Below are 10,230 nucleotides of genomic sequence, written 5' to 3' on the forward strand. Positions count from 1 at the left end.
TTATACTCTGTGTGAGAGTTATTGGCTTACAGTGATTCAAATGCATGATTATTCTGCTTTGTATATCAACATATTATGAAAATCTATTAGGCACTTGCAGTGTATAGATTCACTATACTACATCAATGTTTATACTCTTCATATGCACAATGATATGCTATATGTGAACAATTGAGATACATATTGTACTATTGCTTCTGAATCTCAAGTGATGTGAGATTAGAAGATGTTGAGAAAAGAAACAGAGATCGTACTCTGTATTTATATAAGAACTTTGATGATATGATCTATATTGTTGAATAGCCAGTGAGACAAATTGCTTTGCTAGTGAGGCATTTGAAATCTATTAGTGAGATAGTATTGTCAGTGAGACATAGCCAGTAAGGCATTTTAAACTGGAAGTTTTTTTCAAATAAGTTAGTGAGGCATTTTTATGAGTGGTTTTTATTCCCCAAGAGGGTTTTCCACCCATGAAATCTTATGTGTCAATTTGTGTGTTGGTGTGATTAAATTGTTGCTATTTCATTTCAATCATTTTCTTTATACTGTTTCATAAGCAAATTAGTAAAGTTGTTTAAATTGTTTAAACTTATTTGGTTTATTAGAACACTGATTCACCCCCCCTCTCAATGTTCATTGTACTCCAACAAGTACCTCTCTTTGTGCAAATTACCATAACCATTTCGCCTTCCTAGTAGACTTGTTGTCTTCTATGCATATCAACAATTATTTTATAAAGCTCATCCATGGTCTGCAATTTTTGACTAACGTATCGATGTCCCATTGACTAGGATTGTACCCAAACAAGCACCTCAATAGATTGCTCAAGTTCCTATTTGCTACCTCTGTTTAACCATCAATTTGTGGGTGATATGCTGAACTATATTGCAATCTCCTCTCCAATTTCTTCCACAAGGTTCTCCTAAAGTAGCTTAAGAACTTTGTGTCCCTATCATTGGTTATGGTATTTGGAATACCATGTAACCACACTATTTCATTAAAGAACAAGTGGGCTACTTGACTTGCATTATTAGTCTTTTTATAAGGTATGAATTGGGCCATTTTAGAAAAGCGATCAACAACTACAAATACTGAATCAAATACTATTTGAATTCTTGACAATCCCCAACTTCACACAATATTAAACCATTTATTAATATTTAGATAGTTAAAGACTCCCAAAATAAACATAAATATAAATAAAAATTAACTAAATATGCAAATTTTACCATTAGAAATCAATATAAATTTAACTCCAAATTTTTGTATAACCTCGAGAATCAGATCACATGGCGACACCACTTACATATCAAATATGATGGAGATATAAAATGTGGATCTTGGGGTGAGATCTACAATTTTCATAAGAATATACAATGAAAAACACTCTGGATTAGAAATTGCAAAAGTACAACATCAAAATACTGTGACGCGTTCGTAATTGAATTTCCCACCAAATCAATTTTCTACACATAGATCAACGTGGTAGAAAACTTCTGAAATCGACCTTCAACAACTGTACAGTACTTTAGATTCATCCTCCAAGGGAGAAGAAACAGACGTGATTGAAAAAACAGTCTTAGGAATTAAATCTAGTGCAGTCTTTTCTGATTTCACCCTGGTTTCCTGTCTTGACAACAATGCTTCCCATCTTGTCCATGGCCGAACTAAAAGCTTGATAGAAAATCCTTCCATACTTTCCATAGAAATGAACCAGTGTTTTTGTTCGTGGGTCTCCAATGAGAGTTTGGTCAGTTGCCAATAAACCCAAATTTAGCTGCAGGTTTCGGTAATACGTGTTGTCAAATTTGAAGGGTGTTTCACATCAAAAGGAGAAAGAATATCTGTGTTGCCACCCATTGGAGGGCATGACATCCTTAGAGCTTTTAGAAGCTTTGTATCCATGGAAGGGTCTGGTTTTCTTGTCTTATGGTAGTTGTATAAATGGTCCAAGAATCCATCACAATGAGAAAAACCAATGCTATGAGCTCCTGCAAAACAAATTGCACAGTTAAATACAAGAATAGTTAGAATAATTTAAGTTTACTATCACAGCTTATTTTTATGATAAATAAAATTAGAATTATAACACTACATAGGTGTTAGATGAAATGACAATAAGTTTTCTTTGACTTAAAGCTAAGGATACCAAAGTGCTATTTATTCCACCAATTGACCAAGTTCTTCCTAGAGCTCTTCTACATTCTCACCTGCAACTTTTTGTTTGGTACTATTCTTACCTATTGGAGATGAGGAATACCACCTTAAGCTACAATGGTTTAATGGTGGGTGCTATTCACACTTGACTATCAAAGCAACCTTGAAGAAAATACCCACAGGTTATGTCCATGTTTTTTTTTAGTGGCACTCATCAAATTGTACCATAAGGTGATGTTGCTAGTATATAACATTTGTAAGATACTTTTTGTTGAAGAAAATTTGATCTTTGTAAAGGAAATCAAAACTGTGAGTTTCTTTTTTTAATTACCAGATAGAGCTACCAGGTCTGATCTGTTTAGGCCCTTAGAAGCAAACATTTTCAGCAATTGATCCACTGTGAAATTAGCTTCCTGTAACTCTAGATGCTGCTGATAGCTTTCCATCTTTTCTGCCTTTCTTCACTGGATAATTTGGACCTCCTGCCTATTCATATTGATAATGATGGTGCAACAAAGTAAGCAACTGAAAAATACTTCTCAATGTTATCTAAATTTACATCAGTCACAATCATGGCTGCTATAACAGAACTTCACATGGCCAGGTTCATGTGTGTGCATTCAGTGGATGTTATTATTGTACTGATCAAGTTCAGTTTCCAAATTTATTTAAATGCAGAGAGCACAAACTTTGACTTCAAATTCAATTTGGGCAAGAACATTAAAACCAACTTCATGAAAGTTACTTTCCACTTACTAAAGCAACAAAATCTCTGGCTGCAATGGCAAGAATATCAGCACATGAGACAATACCAGGGCACTTGGCCTCTACAGCTAATTTTGCTTTATTGACAGTATCAAAGGCATCAGCAGCCAAATTTTTGTTGTCAGCTGCATCCCTTTCAACAAGATTTTTATGGGTGGATGAAATTAACACTGATCCATCACATCCCTACATTATCAAAAACCAATAAAATAACTATGAATAATTCATTCTGTTCACCAGACAAAACCCAATTATATGCAAGAAAGTATTTTTTCATTTGGCATAACTGTGATTCAGAGCACTGCATTCACACCCATACCGTAAACAATGGAGATAAAAACAGACAGCCATACAATGTTCATAAGATTCTTTGATATCAATACTTTCCAACTTTCTGACATTCTGGCACACCCTTAACATAAGTGTGAATACTTTATCAAGCAGAAAAACTTATGAACTTAACCTGATGTAAAAGCAAAACTGAAAATATCCTGCACTGACAAGTATCAATTACCTATGGTGACCAGTTTTAAAATGAGCATTGGCAAAGTTATGCAAAGAGCTTCTCACATTCTAAGAAATTCCAATAAGGCAATGTTCTTACTAGTCCACTGTTCTTTGATCCTATTTATATATACATTGAATATACTGAAACAAAGCAGAGGCTAAGCATTGGATATATATTGATAGATCAAATATATAAAGAAAGAGATGCATTATCATACATCAACAAAGCAGTCATGAAAGAATAGCCTTATGGTGGCTGGAGCTGAAACAGGCGCCTCCACAAATTTCTGTTTGGCAACACCCAACACTAATGCCTCCACACTGGGACAAGATTTTGAGTAAAAATTGACCTGGAGCTGATCAGCATCAGTAAATCCAACACAAACAACAAACCAAATTATGAGAACTACATTTATCTGGATGTTCACACCCATTTTTAGTTAAGGTCAGCCTAAACAGGCACACTTCTCACAGAAGCGTCAAAACAAAAGGTTTCAGGCTCCAACACTCAGTGCCAAAGATTCTCTTCTTTCAAGTATATTAGCAAGTACTAACAAAACACAACCGGCTAGAAAGCATAGGATAAAAGGTTGGTGACTATTCCGGAAGAGGAAGCATTATAATTTGTTCATTACATTAAAACCAATGATAAAAGTGGGAAAACGAGCCATTGTATTTAAACAATTGGCATTAAATTAGTTAAAAATTCATTCTTGCCAGATATATCTATGTTAAAATAGAGTCTATGGATTCTCTAAAGCTTTGACCAAAGCTCTGTCCCCTTGTAGTGTAGGGAGGAGAGCCCTCTGCACCTCGCTCTATGTACATTGTATGCAAGTGATCCTCAGACTGAGAAACCAAGGTGGTGCTGCAATGTAACTCAATAAGAAATTTGAAGATTACAACATCTTATAGCTCATTTAGTTATATACAGATATGGGAAATTTGTGGATTCGGATTGAACCAACTGATGGGTATTTTGGATTATATCAATAAATCTTTCTGCTCAGAATTCTGCCAAAAAATAATTAAAATGTTCTGCGCGCCCACTTTCTTGTGTCTTCTTTCTTTAAAAGTGATTTAACAACCCATGTCTAGTCAACTGTACTTTTGATCACTCTGCCGACCTTAAATGCTATCATTAATACTGTCAGACTCATAAAAACAATGCACATAGGCTCTGGGGAATGGGTGACTGATTCATGAATTGCTTTTTGAGTTTGTGGGAGGCACAGTGAATAGAAGGAACTACTTTTAAGGATGAAATTTTCAAGTTGAAGTCCCAAAGTGTGAGGATCATCAAAAGTATTTCTGAGAGTGGTTTTAGGGTAGCCCACGGGATTTGGCAATAGAAATGGATGAGAGAGAAATTTTTCGAGTGTATATGATATTTCACGAGAAACCATTTTTAGTGTTCTCGTGTCAAATGCCCATCTCCCGGAAGTTCCGGGAGCAGAGCATGCGGCACACCATCTTCATAAAAGAAATGATAGCCTCGTGAAGAAAAATGTTTTCTAGTTTATTGGCTTAATTATCTTTCATTCAGGGAAGAAGAAAGAACAAAAATGTCTCATTGCATTTTCTCCCCTTTTTCATATTATTTTGTACACATATTTATGTTTTTTATTAAGTGAATTAATTTGTATACATTTTTATGTTTACGTATCATTATAGATATTAAACAGTACATTAGATTTTGACAATTTTTATTTTTTTTGCATGTGATTTAACTATTTATAACTATTGTTTTGGCTTCTAGGTATTAATGACGCATGTTGTGGGATCTGTTATGCACACAAGTTTAAAAAAAGTACACTTTTCAAAATGTTGCCCGATACCTATTTAAAGAGGCTCCAATAATCGTCCACTTAAAAATGCCAATACTTATGCACAAATGTGCAAATTATGATCAAAGAAAGGTAAATAGTGGGCGGCTTTTAGTACATGTGAAATTTATTAATGGGCTTTTAGTTATCCCTTTTTCTTTTCTTTAAAGTTAGTAATTTAGGGGTTGGGTGTCCAAGGAGTGAATGGTTATTGGAACTATAACGGCTAGTGGTGCTCTTCCCCTAAGTAGTTTGAAAACTTTCGCGGTTTTGAGTTATATGTTTCAGGTTGTGTAAGTTGAGGTATCATTCTAGTTTATTTTATCATTATGATATTATATGACTTAATGGATAATTAAGACAACACATTTATTTATCAATCATTGTCAATTGTAAGTTCAATAATTAGATTCTGTTTTTTTCTAAAAAATGTTTAATAGCTATTATTTATTTGTTTTGATCATGTTTGAATCAATTGGAAGGTCTAGCTACTAGTTAATCACTATGTATTAGAGTAAATCTCAATAGTACTTGGTAACATTGACTTGCTTTTCTTGCACCAAATATACTTCAAGTAAACACTTCATGAGGTATTGGAGGTTGGATTTTAAAACTAACATAAACAAGGCTACATGACAGAATAGCCTCATTTGGGCACAAAATGTATAATCGTATCTCTCCAGAAAAATTTGAGGCTAATCCAATTCATATGTAATTGTTTGCTTCAAATGCATCTAATTTTAAGTGATTATAAGCTATAATTAAAAAGTTATGATCAACATAATGAACATCTCTCAATTGATCATCAAAATCAACAAAGTTCTCAACTCTTGATTTCCAAGTTTTTAATTTCTATCATATAATTTGTTGCAACTCTTTGTATAAGGTTTTGTTATATTTAATTCATTTATTAGCCTTACATATCTCTAGAGGATAAACTTATTCTCCACATTTTGGTAAACTCAATTGATCTTACACCACCTAAGAGCTCTATGGTATCCTTTTTTCCTGTCACACACAATTATTTTATTATTGTTTCATTCACCATGGATCTCTATCAGTCCTTGTATTTGACCTATATTAATGCTTACATGAAGGATCTTAATCTATGTCTATAATTCATTGTATCTTATCCCTTGATCCTTGAGGAAATCATATCCTTTTACCAGAAGGATGGTACGCCATGTTCTATAAATGCACTAATCTAAAGGATAGTGCCCCATGTTCTACTAACGCACTCATCCAATGTGTATCTAATTTCTTAGAGCTTGTTAGCACATTGCCTTATATGTTGGACAACTTGATTTCATTTGTTCATGAAATTTATATTCATTGCACTCCTTGCATAACTTATGATACTGATTTAACTCTAAGTGCATCGCTCAATTCTAGTGATGCATCTAGGAATGATAGTCATCCATTTATTTTGACTATTCACGAGGTTGTTATCTCTCATACCGTTGATATCCTTCTCACATTTTATTTTTGTCTTCCCTCTACTTTCATTGATTCTTCTTAGAATGCACATATTGATTCATAGTTTCTCAATCTTTCATCACATGACTTGAGTTTAATGATGTTTGATTGCTTAATATTTGTACTTTTTTATATCCATCACATAATTTTACTATGCTTAATCATGATGATGCCTTCAAGATTTGAAAGATAAACAATGAGTTTTATGGGTTGTCTTACTTAATTTTATGTGTTTTTTTTATTAACCTATATCAAATCATTCATAAAGTAATAAAATAAATAAATTTAAAATGCTAATAGTTTACAATTAAAATTGATGCAGCCATAATCGGTGAAACCCTCAAAAGAGAATTGACCGACTTATGGAGCAAGAGTAACACAACGAAAGCAACACAAAAACATACCAAGATTACAAAACCATATCATATTATTGCCTTAGAAATTTTGGCAACCAATCGATTATCATCATACAATCATCATAAAACATCTGGTAGTTAACCGGTTACATGCAGGCTTCAAGTCAGATACAATCCAATCGGGACTTTAAGAATCAACCAAATCACTAAATGCGAATCTCAATCCTCATTATCCTTTCTACTTTCTTTGTCCCTACAAATGATTACATAGTGCCATATTTATAGCCTTTGAAACGTATCTGGGTTGGCCTCAAAAGATTACATTTACCAATGCAGGAAATTGAAACGTGTAACTAGGTCGGCCCTAAGAAAAATCTTTCTGGAAAATAACAACCAAGAAGTACAGTTCAGCAAGAAGGTCGGCCACACGCCAAAGAACATTAGACAAGACCCAAAATAGATCCACACACCAAGAACCGCTCCAGTAATGAAGGAAAACCAACCGGTAAGCACAAGAACTGTCCCGAAACCTAGAAATAGTCAACCGAGAGCGATAACTAACTAGAAAAGAATCCAAATGGATTGAGAATATGGAATTAAGCACATAAACTAGCTTGGAAACCAAAAATAGGATCTACAATGAAAAGCAAGCAACTACCGGTACCAATCGGTAAGAATATAGAAAATGACACAATGAACTGAACAAGAACTAAACTAAAAGGAAATATTTTTGGTTGATGCAAGATTGCTCATAGACCGGGGATGCTCCTGCATCAGACACCCCAAGTAGAAAAATATGTTCCATGAGAGGCAACTCATGAACATCTAAAAGGATTCAGGATAAAGACCCCATGCTCATTTCTGATCCAAACATCTTCCTTATCTGCCAACCTCTTCTTTAGCTCCTTCGGAATCTCAACCGACTTCTCTAACCCTTGACTCTCTTTGTTTCTCTTCATTTGCTTCAGATCTACACATTGTCTCTGTTTACTTCTTTCTTTCTTCTGCAACTGATTTGTTTCTGCCACAAAACTTCATCCGGTTGTCACCATAAGCTCTCTATCATCTGGTTCTATCTGTCCATAAGGCTTATTTATCAGATCTTTCTGCAAACTCATGTCACCTTCCGGTATAACCTCTACAACTAGTTTCTCAGTAATGCAAATTTTCTCAAGACTTAGATTCTTCACCTCCTTCTCTTTCTCCTTCAAAGAAGTCAATGTGAACTTCTGCCCATATTTCTCAATAGTGACTAGGTTTCTTCTACAGTCATAAATAGATCCTCTATCAAACTGCCAAGGTCTTCCCAACAAGACATGACAAGCACTCATAGATACAACATCACACAAAACCTCATCTCTAAAAGGCCCAATATTGAAATTCACCAAACATTGTTCCTTTATTTCTATCTTTTGATCATCTTGTAACCAACTTACCTTCTAAGGACAAGGATTCTCAAGCCTCTTCAGTCCAAGCTTTACTACCATCTCTTCAAATACCAAATTATCAGTACTTCCACTATCCACAATAACCTTGCAACACTTATCACCTGATTTGCACACAGTCCGAAAAAGACACTTTCTCTGAGTAGATCCGGTATCGTCACTGCTCTACTCCATCATGACTCTTCTGAACATAAGGGATTCTCCTTGATCCGACATATAGTCAGGTTTGGTAACTTCACCTTCTGGTTCCTCATTAGCCACACAAATTCTTGCCATTCCCTACTTACATTCATAAAATCTATGTCTAGTTTCTCCACACTTGAAACATTTGCCAGGAAATTCTCTACCAGTGCCTTTCCTCTATGTTTTTTAACCCGATTCTTTGCTCCATTTAGGTTTTCATTCTTCCTCAATATTCTATTTCTCAGTACTCATTTGTCCCTTGAATCTCTCCTTCCCCCTAGGGTTATTCGATTGTCTTCTTGTCACCTTTTACTTAGCCTTCAAAGCATACTGATAAACTTCTTCAACTGTGGAAACCCTCAACATACTCATCTCATCTTGAATGTTAAATGCAAGTCCATTTATGTACCTCACCACCTTTTCTCTGTCCATCTCTCTATGTCTAGATCTAATCATCACCTTGTATAATTCTTCAGTGTACTCTTTCACAGTCATGTTTCTCTATTTCAAGTTCTGCAACTTCTTGAACAATTCCAACTCATAGTCTCCTGGTATGAACTTGGCCTTCAATCTTGCAACCATCTGTCTCCACCGGGTGATCTTCATTTCACCATTCTCCACTGTCTTTCTGTAATTTTTTCCACCACAAGGCAGCATGTCCTTTCAACTTAGTCTATGCCAACCAGACTCTCTATGATTCCTTGACATCCTCAAACTCAAAGTAATCCTTCAGCTCTCTGATCCAATCAATCAGATCCTCTAGGTTCAGCATTCCAGAAAAGTTTGAAACTTCCACTTTATGAACTTTACTCGCTTGCGCTACTGCTCTCAGGAATCTTTCCTCTCTTCCATCTTTCGGTCCTTCAGCCTCTTCTGCTTCAATCTCTTCACTGACTTCTTCATACTCATCCTCAGATTCGGGGTTTCTCCTCAAACTAGCCAATGTGTTTCAGATTTTTTTCATCACTTCATTCTTGAAGTCCTCCATCATCTGCTCTACCCTCCGGGGGTTTGTCCTTCTAGGCAGCATCTCCTCTTTCGCTCCAGTGAACTACCTCAACTCGGCGATATGACTATCGGTTTCAATTACCTCTCCTTGACGATCTTTTGAATACACGCGCAACCTGCCTCTAATTGGCGATCTATCCACCCAAATGAATGCCTCAAGGTTCACAAACTCTTCCACTAATCGATTCATAACAAGCTCTAATACCACTTGATGCAACCATAACCGGTGAAACCCTCAAAAGAGAATTGACCGGCTTATGCAGCAAGAGTAACACAACGAAATCAACATGAAAACATAGCAAATTACAAAAACAGAACATATTATTGCCTTAGAACTTCCGGCAACCAACCGGTTATCATCATACAATCATCATAGAACATTTGGTAGTTAACCAGTTACATGCAGGCTTCAAGCCAACTACAATCCAACCAGGACTCTAAGATTCAACCGGATCACTAAATGTAAATTTCAATCCTCATTTTCCTTTCTACTTCCTCTACCCCTAC

At 35.3% G+C, this 10,230-nt stretch overlaps 1 pseudogene; it reads right to left on the reverse strand.

Annotated features, from left to right (window-relative positions):
- Positions 1–1,265: 1,265 nt before the first annotated feature.
- LOC131041816 (peroxidase 19-like) lies at positions 1,266–4,495 on the reverse strand (annotated as a pseudogene).
- Positions 4,496–10,230: the final 5,735 nt, after the last annotated feature.

This window comes from Cryptomeria japonica, chromosome 7 (genome assembly GCF_030272615.1).
Source record: "Cryptomeria japonica chromosome 7, Sugi_1.0, whole genome shotgun sequence".
NCBI classification, from domain to species: domain Eukaryota; kingdom Viridiplantae; phylum Streptophyta; class Pinopsida; order Cupressales; family Cupressaceae; genus Cryptomeria; species Cryptomeria japonica.